Below are 16,844 nucleotides of genomic sequence, written 5' to 3'. Positions count from 1 at the left end.
CACCAGCGGACCTTCACACACTGGGCCTCAGAGAGGAGAGCTAACCCACGTGGGCACGAGGGAAAACGTGCAACCAACCCTCCATCCCCACCCCCGCCCCGCAGACTTGAGCGTAGCCTGGGACTTAGACTCCTAAGACATAAGGTCACCCGCAGATAAACAAACCCCGACACAGGCAGGAGTTCACGCACGCGGACGCACACACACACGAATGTCAGTTTCTAGAGGGCGAGGATTTCTGTGTTCCTTGTTCTTTCCCAGTTAGGGACGCAATGTGTTGCAAGAACTCCCAGTTCGGGACTTTCAAGGGACACAAACGCAGACACACGGTGCTGCAAGTGTGAGGCGGGCACGGGCGGCCAGGGTCACAGACGAGCACACATGTGGACGCTCGCCCGCGCACACGCAAGCGCTCACCGCTCCAACAGGAACCCCACGGGCAGCCCTGACAACCGGTGTGTCCTCATTTACCCCCTCCTCCTGCCCCTCCCGGGCTGCTTTCTCAAAGCCGGGGAGATCTTTTTAAACAGCAGAGGGCACCGGGAGCCCCAGACCGGGACCCTCCCTCCTCCTCTGCTTTCCCCTAAGAAGTAAGAGAGTTTGAATTTTTTTTTTTTTTTTTTCGGTTCAACTTTCCTTTTTTGGAGCGACGTCTCAGCAGATTCAGTTCTGCCATCTGCCAACATCTGAGAACCCCCAGGGGGAGTGGGGAATGGCTGCGGTGGGGAGGCGGCCATGCGGTTTCCAGGGGCAAGGCGGGCCTCCGCCTCCAGCGTGCCTGCAGGGGTTCTCGGCCTCCGTGGTAGCAACGTGCCCCTCGGCCCCCTCTGGCTGCTCGGGCTCTTTTTTTTTTTTTTTTCTCGGAGGGCGGGGTGGGAAGCACCTGAGACTGACAAAATCTGGGAAAAGGGAAGTGTCTGTGAGGGGCTGAGGGATGGAACAGAAGTAGGTGGTCTCAGGTCAATGAATGTCCCCTCCCTTCCCATCCTGGCCCCACCAGCTCCAGAGGTGCCCAGCCAGACCATGGGAATCCACAGGCCAAGAGCCAGACCTAGGGAAGGAAGGACTAGCCCTTCAGAGGGGCCTGGAGGAAGGAATGAAGGGGAGGAACTGGGGGGGAGGGGTCCCACCCACCCCACCAGGCAGACTCGGAAACCCCCACCCACGTGTCACCTGGGAACACTCTCTGGAATTTGCATTTCAATGAGATTTGGTTCTGGGCTTTGGCACCCAGGGGTGGGGAGGGGGGTGCTGGGGGTAAATTCAGGGGTTCCTTCTCCCAGCTTCTGCCTCCCAAGAGTTGCCATTGGGCTTTGACTGAATCTAGGGGAATAAGAGGTCAGGCAGGCAGGGGGACTGTCAACTTTGTAATGTCCTGAGGTGGAAGGTGTCACTTGGAAACCTCTCAAAGAGTCAAGCAGACACTCAACCATCCTCTACCCTCTGAACCTACCAAGTTACAGGTGGAAACGCCCAGACCCCTAGGAAGGGGCAGCATTTTTCTGCAGAGGACCTGGCCTCTTCCTTGCCCACTCCTGTCTCTCATGATTATTAATCCCATCCTCAATGGACAACAGGGAGCAACACAACTGCTTGTTCTCAGAGTTCATGAATTCCCCCCGAAATCCTCAGATGGGGGGTCGGGGGCTCCTGAGATGGGTACCACGATGCAGATGGGGAAACTGAGGCCCTAAGAGATTAAGAACCTAACGAACTAGCTGGGCTCACTCAGCTAGCGATTCCAGATGGGTGTTCTGAACCCATGCTCTGGAGGGATGAGCTGGAAGAGATCTCTACATCAGGCTCCCCATGGATTTCATTCCTGCCCTGATTGCTACTCTGTGTTCTGTATGTTTCACCACTGCACTCTGAGGGGCAGCCCCAGGGATCCACTTGTAACTAACAAGAATAGCAGCTTTAAAAACCCTCAAACACTCTGGCCTCCAAACAGTCTCTCTGGAGGGCCCCTACACCCCTTGGGAATGAGGGTTAACTAAGAGCTTCCCAAACAGTTCATTAAGCCTTCATGAGGGAAAGACTTTCCATATACCCATTTCATGGGTTGGGGTGACTGAGACTGAATTAGACAGGTCACTGGAGGACATTATAAGGACATCCTTTAAGTGACCCGAGCCAGATTAGAACAGGCGAAGAAGTGTTATATGCATCGAGGGAGCTCTGGCCCCTAAGGAACCAAATTCTGCCTTAGGCTTGGATCCCGCTGTAGCCTTCCCAGTCCTTCAACGTTTCCCTCCTAAATACCTGGCAAACTATTCAGCTTGCCCCTGCCTCAGGACCTTTACACGCACTTTTCCCTCTGCCTGACACAGGAATCTAACTTCGAGTTCCAGGTTAATACTGCCTCCCTAGAGAGGCCCTCACTGACCCTCAATCTAAAACTCCCGAGGCACTCACAAACCTACCCCCCTATTCCTTTTCCTCATCTTTTTTCACCACCTAAAATTATCCTGGACATGTCACTTAAATATTGTCTTGTCATCAGAGTGTTCGCTCCATGAGAGCAGAGACCTCATCTGTCTACTCACTGCAGTACCCCCAGCACATAATAGGCGCTAAGTTAAAGTGTACTGAGAATGAAGGAACGAATGAATAAATGAATTACAACCCAGAGGAAAGTGGCTGGGGGTCAGACTTCGTCCTGGAGAATCTAGACGCAATTGGGCATGACTGGCCTGTTTTCTAATACTCACTCCTCTGGGATATTTCAGAGTTGAATCTTTCCTTCCCTCTGTCTATCTCACCCTCTAGGTGGGGGGTGGAGGGTAGATTGGTTAAGGGGCCTCCCTGAACAGGACCCAGGGCCTGACACCTAAAGATATCCCATTCAGGGTCACTGAGCCCATATGGGCAGCCGCAGTGTCGGATCAAATTTCCAGCCACTCCAAGTGGGTCTGCCCTGAAAATATGCCCGCCCTGGGCAAGCCTGGGGAAACCAGGCATTTAGAGGGTCAGATTGAAGGCTTCAGGGCATGGTGCCTTGAGCCGCTTTTTTTTTTTTTTTTTTCCCTTTAAGTTTCTATTGCTTTTATTTTATTTTTGGCCGCACCTTGCAGCTTGCAAGATCTTATTTCCCTGACTAGGGATTGACCCCTTGCCCCCAGCAGTAAAAGTACTGGGTCCTAACCACTGGACCCACCAGGGAATTCCCAGCCCTAAGCCTCCTTGACTCCAGTGGCCCCAAAAGCTCCCCAGACCGGCCATCTGAGCACCGACAAAGGAAACCCCTCATTCTCGGGACCTCTGTCAGTGACAGTACGAAAGATGCCTGGATGAGCATCACAGGGGCAAGCCTCCTATGCACATCAGAACAGCATACACATAGGAGATCTTACACACCCTTTTCATACTTTTGTTGTGCCTTAAAATGCAGTAGTCTTGCCTGGAGAATTCCATGGACCGAGGAGCCTAGCAGGCTACAGTCCATGGCATCGCAAAGAGTAGGACACAACTGAGCGATTAACACACACACAAAATGGGGAGGGTGGGAATTCCCCAGTGGTCCAGTGATTGGGGCTCAGTACATTCACTGCTGTGCTGGTCCTGGGTTTGATCCCTAGTCAGGGAACTAACATCCCACAAGCTGCACAGAGCTGCCAAAGAAAAAATAATAATGATAAATAAAAGGGAGAGGGCAAATGTAAAAGCCCAAAGGGCCTGGCAAGACCAGCAGGCTTGTGACTGGAGGAGAGGTGAGTAATGGGGTGGGTGGGGCCTTCAGGCACACCCCCACGCCTGTCCTGAGGCACTCAGAGTCACCTTGGTTAAAGCATGAGCACGGCCAAGCCAAATACCAAATGCTTGGGTGGGCCAGAGTCTGCAGGGGCCAGCTTGTTTGTGACCCCGGAAAAACCTTAACTCCCCGGGCCGGTTTTCCACTCAGTGACCCGTGCTTTCTACCCCAAGTTGAGGGGCCAAGTAGGGGAAGGAAATAGAAGCTTCCCAAGGTAACAGGAGACCCTCTTCCCTAAGCGTGGGTGGTTGTTGAGTTGCTAAGTCGTGTCCGACTCTTCGTGACCCCATGGACTGTAGCCCGCCAGGCTCCTCTGTCCTCCACTATCTCCGGAGTTTGCTCAAACTCATGTCCATCGAGTCGGTGATGCTATCTAACCATCTCATCCTCTGCCGCCCCCTTCTCTTTTTGCCTTCAATCTTTCCCAGCATCAGAGTCTTTCCCAGTGAGCCAGTGTGGGTAGGAGGAGGGAAAGCCTGGTTTCAATGCATGCATCCCAGTTTTGGTTATTCAGGATGTATTTTATTTTAAGTATGTATTTATTTATTTGACTACAGTGAATCTTGGTTGCAGCTTGCAGGATCTTAGTTCCCTGACCAGGGATCGAACTCAGGCCCCCTGCACTGGGGGCTCGGAGTCATAGCCAGTGGTCCACCAGGGAAGTCCCTTAACACGTATTTTAGTAAGCGCTTCCTGTAGGCCAGGCACTGTGAGAGGGAAGGATAAAGGAGACCAAGCTGAACCCTCAGGAACTGGCATCAGGCAGGGAGTTGACATTCAAAATACAAAGTTATGTCACTGCCTGTGTGCTAAGAGCCCTTTAAAGGGAAGGAAAAATGCCCTGGTGCTCATAGGAAAGTTAAATTTCAGGACACAGAGGATTTTGGAAGGGAGCACATTTCCCCAAATCCCCATCCTCTGCTGCACAGGGGAGTCCAGAGTTCCTCTCCAATCTCACAGTCTGACAAAAATATCACTGAGAATGTCACCCAGGGCCCCCAGCCACCCTCCCCCGCCTTCCCTGCAAGAAACTGCCGTGTCACCCCCGGCTTCCTCTGATGTCTGCGCTTTTATTTATGACACTGTGTGCATTTCAGAAAGAAGGAAGCAGGGAATGAGATCAAGCCCCTGTCTGATAGGCCTGATTACCTCTGAAGATAAACAACTCCCTTTCTCCCAGGGCTGCATTTCTGGGGTGTTTGCTGCCCATCTGCTTGCGTCTTTGCTCTCAGGAGCCAGTGGGGTAAGAACAGAGACATCCAAGGAGGATGAAGATCCCCCCAGCCTTGCTCACGGCGGCCCCAGGGCGAGCTGCCTGAGTGGACGTCAGTGGGGCAGGCCGTGTGGAGCCTGGGCATTCTTCCAATGGAACAGTCGGCAGCCATGGATGAGCACAGAACACGCTGTACATTCTGATGGGGGCAGAACTCCAAGATACATTGTTGAGCACAAAAGCAGGTGCAGACCTGGGCGTGCAGTGGGGTCCCTTTTGTGCACAGAAGAGCAAGGAATCAACGGTGCAGCCACGTGCTCATCTGTGCGTGGCTACTTCCAGAAGGGTATTAATAAACTCAGGAGTACCTACTGTGTGCTGGGCACCATGTTAGCTGGGCTCAGGGAATTTGGCAAAGTGACCAAGACAGGCAAAGTCCCTGCCCTCCTGAAGCTGACATTCTGAAGGTACAGATGCATAAGAAAAACTAAACAAATGTATCATATGCTGTATTGACAGGTGGTCCGTGCTCTGAGAAAAAGTAAATCAGGAAAGGAAGACACCATAGACGTGAGGGAGGGAACCATGCATGCAGTATCTGGGTAAAAGCAGGAGTGCAAAGGCCCTAGGGTGGGAATGTGCCCGAAATATTTAAAGAACAAGAGTGAGGCCAGTAGAGGAATGAACGAGTGGGCAGTGAGGATGGAGGGATGTCCTAGGAGCTTGGAGTGGTTAACAGGACACATGAGAGATTGATACCAAGAGATGCTTCTGGGTGGAGGAGGGTTGCCTAGGAATTGGGATTCAGAGGGGGGGTGGGGGATGGGGGGCATTTGCTTTGACCACATCCCCTGTGGACTGTTTAAAGTTGCATAATGAAAGTTCTTTCTTTTCTTTTTTTTTTTTTTTAGTTTGGACATCTGGTTTTGGACATCCCCGCTTGCGCTTCTGGATTTTTTTTCTTGAGATTCAAGGAGGTCTCCTTTCCGGCATCTTTGCACCACATTTGCTGTTTTTCAGCCTCCCAGAGAATGTTAGGAATTAGCCCCTGGGTGGCCTGACCTCCTGGTTGGGCCTGGGAAGCCAAGCAAAAGCCCCAGCCTTCCCAGGGTGGCGACGACACGGATGTCCGGACAGTATAAGAATCTACATTGCAGCGGTTACCACACGTGGTTCTCAGAGCAGCTCTGGCCTGAACAACCCCACATATGGGCCCAGAGCACAGGCCCCTGGTCAAAGCAAGATCAGAACCCAGAGGCCTGTCCACAGCTGGCGAGGCTCACAATCTTGTGTGTCCCTCCTGTCTCCCCTCTGGCTTTTACCCAACAAAATGAATAATAATTCTCATTTTAAAAATATCAATGTGATAGGTTCAGCTGACTGAGAAAGGCCCTCCAGGCCTCTCAGCACCCTCAGGAAGGCCCAGCACTGAAGGCCCAGCACTGTTTGTGCAAAGGGTACAGAGTTCTGCAATCCCAAGACTGGGGGGGGCGGAGGGGGAGGGTCCATGTAACAAGCTAGAGCAGGTTGAGATGGAAAGGATCCACAGCTTTGAATCAGACAACTCTGGGGTCAGCTTCCAACTCTTACACCTCATTAAGTCATTCAACAAACATTTAATAGACTGGGCCCAGGATCCGGCTCACATAGAGCTTCCTAGCAGGGCAGTGTTCATCCCTCCCTACTCCTGGCATGCCTTCTGGATGGCATAAGCCAACAAGTATGCTTTCCAGGGGCTTCTCAGGCAATGCTAGTGGTAAAGAACCCAACTGCCAATGCAGAAGATGTAAGAGAAGTGGGTTCAATCCCTGGGCCCAGAAGATCCTCTGGAGGAGGGCATAGCAACCTACTCCAGTATTTTTGCCTGAAGAATCCCATGGTCAGAGGAGCTTAGCGGGCTATAGTCCACAGGATGGCAAAGAGTTGGACATAACTGCAGTGGCTTAGCATGCACGCACGCACATGCTTCCCAGACTCCCTTGCAGTGAGGGTTCTGTGTGGATCCTGGTTCCGGCAATCCGTAGGTAGCATTAGAATTCAGAACAGAGTTCACGGGGTAGGGACAGGGTCTGGCCACTGAGCTGGGTGCACTGCAGCAGGGGCGCAGGTTCTGGAAGTGGCATCTGGGGGCAGCACCTCACTCAGAGGGTGGCTTCCTGTCTGGGACAGGGAACAGAGATCCCCGGCAGCCCAGCTCTGCAGCGTGTCTCTGAGTGTCCTGTCTGGAAGCTCTGCCTCAACGACATAGGCAACTCACCACCCTGACTGCTATTAATACCCTTCTGTGCAAGATTTAGGGACTCAGAAAACAAGCAAGCAAAGGAAGAAGGAATACAGTAAGTCGCCTACATACAAACCTTCAGGTATGGAACTTTCAAAGATGCAAATGTGTGCGCCAGCTGTTGTACTGCCGTACTTTTTGAGGTCCTGTGCTGTAAGATTAAAAATGCTAAACTTCTCTGCTGGTCCAGAGGTTAAGAATCTGCCTGCCAATGCAGGAGAAACCGGTTCGATCCCTAGTCTGGGAAGATCCCAAATGCTATTGAGCAACCAAGCCCCAGTTGTATAACTACTGATTCCCACCACAAAAGAGAGTAGCCCCCACTTATCAAAACTAAAGAAAGCCCACATACAGCAACAAAAGCCCAGCACAGTGAAAAATAAATAAATAAATAATTTTTAAAATATTTTTCTTTTTTAAAATTATTTATTTATTTTTAATTGAAGGATAATTGCTTTACAATATTGTGCTGATTTCTGCCCTACAACAACATGATTCAGCCATAGGTATACATATGTCCCCTCCCTCTTCAACTTCCCTCCCACCTCCCACCCCATCCCACCCCTCTGTTCTCTTTATTTTTTGTGTTTGTTTTTTATGTACTTATTCTTTGTGTGAAAAGTATTAGAAACCTATTACAGTATGTTGTCTACAACTGATTGTGTTAGTTGGGTACCTAGGCTAACTTTGTCAGACTTACAAACAAATCTGACTTAAGAACATGCTCTCGGAACAATAATCTTGAGCGAGTGATTCAACTTGCTTCCTAATCTGTAAGATGGGGAACAGTAACATAGCCTCCCTCCCAGGATGACTGTGAGAATTAAACAAATTAATGTGCATAGATCAGGCAGTGTCTGGTATATAGTGTTATAAGCATCAACTGTTCACGGTATTTCACTGAGCCTCCCAAGAACCTGGTAAGATTGGGACTGCTACCATTCCCACTATACAGATGAGAAAACTAAGGCACAGATGAGGAAACTAAGGTTCAGAGTGGTAAATCACCAGCCCAAAGTCATCAGTGGGAAGCAATTCACATTTAAGCCCAGCTCCATCTGCCTCTGGAGCCTTCCTTGTACCACCCCACAAGACCCAGTGGCTCCTTGCTTTGACTGTAGTTTCCGCTATTTACAGGAGACATTCATACCAGTGATGGAATGGGGGTGCAGGATTGATATCCCCATACCCAAAAATATGACTGCTCACTGTCCGCACCATGGTCCCCTGTTCATTAGAACATTACCCAGAAGCTGGTGGGTAGGAATCATCATTGTCTCATTGCACCTGCCATGCCAGAACAATCCATTTTACTAGACAATGTTGAAGAGGCAAGAAAAGCAACAGGGACAGCAGCAGGGGAGGGAAAGAGCCCGGGAAGCCCATCCTGGTGAGTCTCCCCCTCTTGAACTCTGCTCCACCACCCTGGCCTCTTCAAACACGTCCATGATGCTGCCTCAGGGCCTTTGCACTGACCGTTCCCTTTACTTGGAATGCTTTTCCCCAGATGGCCATGACTTGTTGTCTCATCTTTTACATGTCTTTGCTAAAATGTTATCTTCCTTGTGCGTGCTAAGTCACTTCAGTCATGTCCTACTCTTTGCAACCCTGTGGGTTGCAGCCTGCCTCTGTCCATGGGATTCTGCAGGCAAGAATACTGGAGTGGGTTGCCATTCCCTTCTCCAGGGATCAAACCCAGTTCTTCTGCATTGCAGACAGATTCTTTACCGGCTGAGCCACCAGGGAAGCCCCTTTTTTTTTAAAAAAACAAGCCCCTCTCCAAAGCTCCCAATCCTCCTTTCCTGCTTAAGTTTCCTCCTAACGTTTATCACCTAGGGACCTGAGACACACTTCCTAATTTCACAAGGACTATTTTCAGGTGAGCGGCATCAGACAAAGAAACAAATCTGTATACGATGGCAAGTTCTGCCAGTGCGGGAGACATGGGTTCGATCCCTGAACTGGGAGGATCCCATATGCCGCAGATCAGCTACTCTAGAGCCTGAGAGCAGCAACTACTAAGCCCACATATAACAACTACTGAAGCCTCTGAGCCCTAGAGTCCATGCTCCACTACAAGAGAAGTCACTGCAACCCGAGAAGCCCGCACACCGCAACTAGAGAGTAGCCCCAGCTCCCAACACTGGAAAAAAGCCCACACGGCAACAGAGACCCAGCCCAAGCACGAAGATCCAACACAGCCAAAAATGAATAAATAAAATTATTTTAAAATATATATAATGGCATGTTGTAATGCCAGCTAGTATTGACGGAAGAAGAATAAAGCAGAAGGTGATAGAGGGAGGTCAGGGAAGTCCTCTTTTTTTTAATGTTTAGTTAATATTTATTTAATTAAATACATTTTAACATTTAATTGAACAAAATTTAGTATTTATTTAATATTTATTTTTAAATATTTAAAAAATATATTTGGCTGCACTGGGTCTTAATTGTGGCACGTGGGATCTTCGATCTTCATTGCAGCATGCGGTTCTTTAGTTGTGGCATGCAGAATCTCTTAGTTTCAGGATGCAGGATCTTGAGTTGTGGTGTGCAAACTCTTAGTTGTGGCATGTGGGGTCTAGTTCTCTGACCAGGCGTTGAACACGGGCCCCTGCATTGGGAGCGTGAAATCTCAGCCCCGGGACCGTCAGGGAAATAAGTCCCTGGGAAGGCCCCTTTGAGTGAAGAGAGAGAGAGTCAGCCACAAGGATATCCCTGAAAAAGGCATTTCAGGCAGAGAATGCAGCAAGTGCAAAGGTCCTGAGGTAGACTAGACGAGCCTGGCAAATCTGATTGGCCTTGGCAAATCTGAATGGCCACACAAGGAGTCCAGACTTCCCCCTGTAAGCACTGGGGAGACCCAGGAGGGTTTTCAGTGGGACTGTGGTCAGATCTGGGTCAGGTTTCGGAACAGCTCTCCCTTTGAGCAGCACGAGGTGGGAGGCCGTGCAGTGAGAAATGATGTGTCAGGTCAGGGGCAGCGAAGTGGAGAGGAGGAAACAGATGTCTAGGAGGTTCAGCGGGCAGGATGCAAACCACCCATCCCCCCGCCCCCAGCATCCCAGTGCAGAGAGGAGACCTGCAAGGCTGGGTGCAGAGACAAGTCTGGGCCAGGTGAAGGGAGTGGAGCCCGCTTGTACCTGTAAAACAGTTTGCTTTGGCATCTGCGTGGAGAAAAAATTTCAGTTTATGCTCCCTGCAGTTCCTTTGAAGTTATTTATGGAAAGGCTTACAACAAGGCTACAAGGCCCATCTTGTTCTCAAGGCCATCAGTGTCTAAGTCAAGCTGGTGAAGGGTGTGCAATGGAGGTGGATCGAGCCTCCTCCCATTCCATCTCATGCTCCTTCTTGTCTTCTGCATGCCTTAATTTCTTTCTCTATGAAATGGGTATCATACAAGCCCTTTCCTGTTGGAGTGAAAAGCCGTTTCCTCTTGGGACTGAAAATTAAATGAGATACTGATATAAAGGCTTTTAGCATAGTGTTAGAACCACAGAAATGTCAAGCATTATTATTGGTTCTCAAGAAGAGAAGAGGTGGGTGTGAGCTGGAGGAATCAGGATTGACTTCCTGTCAGAGGCATGACTACTGCTGGGACTGGTTAGTAATGGCTAGAGCTGATTGCAAGTTTACTCTTGAACTTCCTAAATCTGTGCAAGGATACTTGGAGGTAAATGCAATTATCAGCTACTTGGTATAAATCTCCTTGTCGCTGCTATAATGAATTGCCACCATCTTAGGGGCTTGAAACAACATAAACTTATTACTTTATCCTTTCTGGACATCAGAAGTCCAAAAATGAGTCTTACAAAGAGTTACAAAATCAAGGTGTCTGCAAGGTTGGAGGCTTTGAGAAGAATCTATTTCCCTGCCTTTAGCAGCTTTTAGAAATTGGTGATCCTGCATCGCTCCAACCTCTGCTTCTCCATCACATCTGCTTCACTGACCCTCACCCTCCCACCTCTCTCTTACAGGAGTCCTTGTGATTACATGGGGCCACCTGGATAATCCAAGATGATCTCTCCCTCTCAGGGTCCTTAACTGAATCACAGGTGAAGTCCCTTTTTCACGTAAAGTCACATATTCACAGGTTCCACGGATAAGGATGTGGACATCCTTGAGAAGGTCATTATTCTGCCTATCACTTCCATCTTATGCACAAGAAAGCAAAGGTGTGATCATCAGCCCAAGATCACACGGCTTAAGAGTAGAGCGTGGCCTTGAACCAGGTCTGTCAGACAGCAGAGCCTACAATCATCACCCTTTCAGGATGCTGACTTTTGCTGTTTACTATTTGAACCTGCATTTGGATGCTCCAGACACTCTGCTTCACCAATTAGTCAGCAAATATTAATTGAGCACTTGTTTTGTTCCAGGCACTGATGATAAAGCAGTAACCAAGACAGGAGAACATTTCTGTCTGTAAGAAACTGACCGTCATTCAGTTATATCCGTTACAGCCAAGTAACAAATTCCAGGCTTCCCACGTGGCTCAGTGGTAAAGAATCTGTCTGCCAGTGCAAGGAGATTCAGGAGACTTGGGTTTGATCCCTGGATTGGGACAATCCCCTGAGGGAGAAAATGGCAACCCCCTCCAGTATTTTTGCCTGGAGAATCCCATGGACAGAGAAGCCTGGCGAGCTACAATCCATAGGGTTGCAAAGAGTCAGACGTGACTGAGCACACATGCATTATCACTAATTAACAAATTCTAGCACAAATCATCTTGAACAACGAGATCATTTGTTATTTCACAGTGCAAGAAGTCAGGAAGAGCAGCCTATACTACAAAGCCACAGTCATCAAGACAGTATGGTACTGGCACAAAGACAGAAATATAGATCAATGGAACAGAATAGAAAGCCCAGAGATAAATCCACGAACCTATGGACACCTTATTTTCAACAAAGGAGGCAAGGATATACAATGGAAAAAAGACAATCTCTTTAACAAGTGGTGCTGGGAAAACTGGTCAACCACTTGTAAAAGAATGAAACTAGAACACTTTCTAATACCATACACAAAAATAAACTCAAAATGGATTAAAGATCTAAATGTAAGACCAGAAACTATAAAACTCCTAGAGGAGAACATAGGAAAAACACTCTCTGACATAAATCACAGCAGGATCCTCTATGACCCACCTCCCAGAATATTGGAAATAAAAGCAAAAATAAACAAATGGGACCTAATTAAAAGCTTTTGCACAACAAAGGAAACTATAAGCAAGGTGAAAAGACAGCCCTCAGAATGGGAGAAAATAATAGCAAACAAAGCAACAGACAAAGGATTAATCTCAACTTCTGCAGCTCAATTCCAGAAAAATAAATGACCCAATCAAAAAATGGGCCAAAGAACTAAACAGACATTTCTCCAAAGAAGACATACAGATGACTAACAAACACATGAAAAGATGCTCAACATCATTCATTATCAGAGAAATGCAAATCAAAACCACAATGAGGTACCATTACACGCCAGTCAGGATGGCTGCTATCCAAAAGTCTACAAGCAATAAATGCTGGAGAGGGTGTGGAGAAAAGGGAACCCTCTTACACTGTTGGTGGGAATGCAAACTAGTACAGCCACTATGGAGAACAGTGTGGAGATTTCTTAAAAAACTGGAAAAAGAACTGCCATATGACCCAGCAATCCCACTTCTGGGCACACACACCGAGGAAACCAGATCTGAAAGAGACACGTGCACCCCAATGTTCATCGCAGCACTGTTTATAATAGCCAGGACATGGAAGCAACCTAGATGTCCATCAGCAGACGAATGGATAAGGAAGCTGTGGTACATATACACCATGGAATATTACTCAGCCATTAAAAAGAATTCATTTGAATCAGTTCTAATGAGATGGATGAAACTGGAGCCCATTATACAGAGTGAAGTAAGCCAGAAAGATAAAGACCAATACAGTATACTAATGCATATATATGGAATTTAGAAAGATGGTAACAATAACCCTATATACAAAACAGAAAAAGAGACACAGATGTATAGAACAGACTTTTGGACTCTGTGGGAGAAGGCGAGGGTGGGATGTTTTGAGAGAACAGCATCAGAACATGCATATTATCAAGGGTGAAACAGATCACCAGCCCAGGCTGGATGCATGAGACAAGTGCTCGGGGCTAGTGCACTGGGAAGACCCGGAGGGATGGTGTGGGGAGGGTGGTGGGAGGGGGGATCGGGATGAGGAATACATGTAAATCCATGGCTGATTCATATCAATGTATGGCAAAAACCACTATAATATTGTAAACTAATTAGCCTACAACTAATAAAAATAAATGGAAAAAAAAACACTAAAAAAAAGAAAGAAATCAAGAAGAGGAAGTAGTTCTGAGTTTGATTCATTAAGTGCCATTGTTATGGACCCCCAGTTTCTTTCCATGTTTTTTGTTTCTCATCCTCAACTTTGTTCTCATCTCAGATTCCTTCATGATCACAAAATGGCTGCCACTGCTCCAGCTAACACATCCAGACACAATAGCCAGTGCATGGAGAACAAGAAACCTTTCCCCAAAGCCCATTGCAGCCTTTAGTTCACGTATCATTGGCTATAACTGGGTCCCATGTCCATGATTTAACCAATCTCTGGCAAAGGAAATGGGATCAGATAAATTGTCTGAGACCAATTTGGATTTTCTTCAGAGCTGTGGGTGGGTCACACTTTCCTGTGTCACATGAAGAGGCATGGGTCTTTAAATAAAATCAGGACTCTCACAGCAACAAAGGGATAATTACTTAGGCATCCAGTGGCCTGGGTTCAAATCTTGTCTTTGCCATGTTCTCTCTGAGTAACTCTCTGAGCCTCAATTTTCTCATCTGTAAAATGGATAACCTAGTTCATAGGATTGTTGGGACAATAAAATGAGTCAATGCCTGCAAATCTCTGCTACTATTACTTTCCCTTCAGCCTACTTCTTAGGGTGGGGCACAGAATATCAATTCTTATTCCATTGCCCTGACTGCAGATGTTTTTTCTAGTTTCTCTCCAAATTAAAATGAAAAGCTGCTCAAGATGACTGCATTTCAAGACCCCATCGTAGAAGCTGGTGGGGAAAGGACCCATGTGAACCCTCTTCCCAGAACCAATGATAATTTGAGAGGTACTCGCTAAGATCAGGGGACTGGCTAAGTGTTTGGCACACAGGACTTCTCTCAACCTCATCAGCCACCACTGACAGGTGAAGCCCAGAGACACAGAGCAACCTGTCTCAGGTTACCAAGAGCAGAAGCAGAAAAGCAGGAGCCGAACCCAAGTCTGACAGGCCCTGAGATCCAGCCTGCAGGCGGACAGTCAGTGCGCCCCATGCAGAGTTTTAAACACCTTATCAGCCAGTATTGGGTCACATCCCCATTCCTGAACCACCCCACACAAGGCAGATTGGGTCACTCTCACACCAGTCAGATCTTTCTCTGGAGCTAAGGGTAGGGCTCAGCTATTCCCTCAGCTATTCAGGGTCTTCCAGCTGGTGGAGAAGCCACATAAAATCAGGGTTCCTCCTGCTGGGTAAGAACCAGCAGTACTGCCTCCACTAGTCTTTCCAGAAGTGTGACATCTATACTGCTTGATGGCAGTGTGATGACTTTAGGTGATGAAATTTTTAACAGATTTTAGGTGACCCATTTTAATGGTTACCAGTTTTTACAGTAATTATTATTACCTTTTTGTTTGTGGCAAATGATTCTGATTTTTCTTTTGTGATAGCTATACAGTTGCCTTTTAAAAACAAGTTTTGGGACTTCTCTGGTGGTCCAGTGGTTTAGAGTCCACCCAGCAATACGGGGGACATGGGTTCAATCCTCGGTCAGGGCACTAACATCCTAAATGTCACAGAACAAATAAGCCTGAAAAGCCACAACTACTGAGCCAGCACACCACAACTAAACAGTCCGTGTGCATCTGTGTAAGATCCTGCATGACTCGACAAAAATCTGATGCAATCAAATAAATAAATAAAATTTTTTAAAAATCACTATCTAGGGAATTCCCTATCAGTCCAATGGTTGGGACTGAGTGCTTTCACTGTTGAGGGCCCAGGTTTGATCTCTGGTTGGGAAACTAAGATCCTGCAAGCCAAGCAACCAAATAAATAAGTTTATATCCCACCATTCTGACCTTTGAGATAAAAGTAAATAAATAAACAAAGAAAAAACAAAGTTTAATCAAATTTTCATATACTTGGGTGGGAGTGTAAAATGGTTCAAACACTTTGAAAACTCTATCTACTATATCTGAACACACACCCGCTTATGACCCCAACACTTTCTAGCCCATGTATATACCCTCTGGCCTTCTCAGGTGCTACAGTGGTAAAGAATCTGCCTGCCAAAGCAGGCAGACACAGGAGACATGGGTTCCATCTCTGGGTCAAGTCGGGAAGATCCTCTGGAGAAGCAAATGGCAACTCACTCCAGTATTCTTGCCTGGGAAACCCCATGGAGAGAGGAGACTGGCAGGCTACAATCCATGGGGCCACAAAGAGTCAGACACGACTGAGCGACTGAGTTCACATGCATACATATAGAAAAGTGTCCGTGTGTTCATAAAAACACACACACAAGGATGTTTATACCAGGTTTATTTATTACACCCCAGAATAAAAACTCTCCCCAACACCCATCAACCTAGAATGGATACATAAATTGTGGTGTATTTACCCCATGGTAGGCAACACCAAAATTACACAAGACAGCATGGATGAAACCAGACACAAAGAAGTCAAAACTAAGATTCTATTGATTTAAACTTCCAACTGAAGCAAAATTAATCTGTAGTTTAAAAGTCAGGACAGGGTAGTAGTTGCCCATGGGACTGAAAAGAGGTCTGGGCAGCAGGAGTCATGGGGAACTTAGGAAGGTGGTTTTCCCTGAAATGAGTGCTGGTTTACACCAATGTGTTCATTTTATGAAAATTCTTCAGGCTGTACGTTTAAGACCTGTGACTGTGAACTCCCCTGGTGGTCCGTGGTTAAGACTCACACTTCCAACGCAGGTAGTATGGGTTTGATCCCAGGTCAGGGAATTAGGATACCACATGCTGTGCAGTGAAAAAAAACAAAATGAAACAAAACAAACAAATAAAAAACCCCATGACTTCTGTATGCCTAATATACTTTGATAAAAAGTTCCAGAAAGGTAAAGCACTTTAAAGAAAAATATTAGCTGGACAATAGAGTCAATGGTACACTGCCTTATAAATGTGTGAAGGTTTTCAGGAATGACTGAAGTCTTAGAAGCTGTCTTATTCTGTCGTTATTGGCGTGCCTATTTTTGGTGGTTGGAGTCGAATGAACAGCAAACACCTGTTGTTGATAATGCAGACTAAGAAAAGAGGCTTAGGAGAACAGACGGTGCATAGAGCGTGCTATTTGCTTAGAGATTATTTCATTTAGCGTTCAGTGGAAGTAAATCTGTCTTCACTTGCTGGGATGACCTCTCGACATCCCCTTTCTTTGGAATAGCTTTGGGAAGACCCAACCCAGTCTCAGCAAGCTTGAGGCGAGCCTACTATCCCTGCACGTTCTGCTCCCAGGACAGGCATTGCTAATTGATCCTCGAGCCCTTGTCCATTGATTCC

Source organism: Odocoileus virginianus, chromosome 12 (genome assembly GCF_023699985.2).
Source record: "Odocoileus virginianus isolate 20LAN1187 ecotype Illinois chromosome 12, Ovbor_1.2, whole genome shotgun sequence".
NCBI lineage: Eukaryota > Metazoa > Chordata > Mammalia > Artiodactyla > Cervidae > Odocoileus > Odocoileus virginianus.
Note: the sequence above shows the minus strand (reverse complement) of the source record.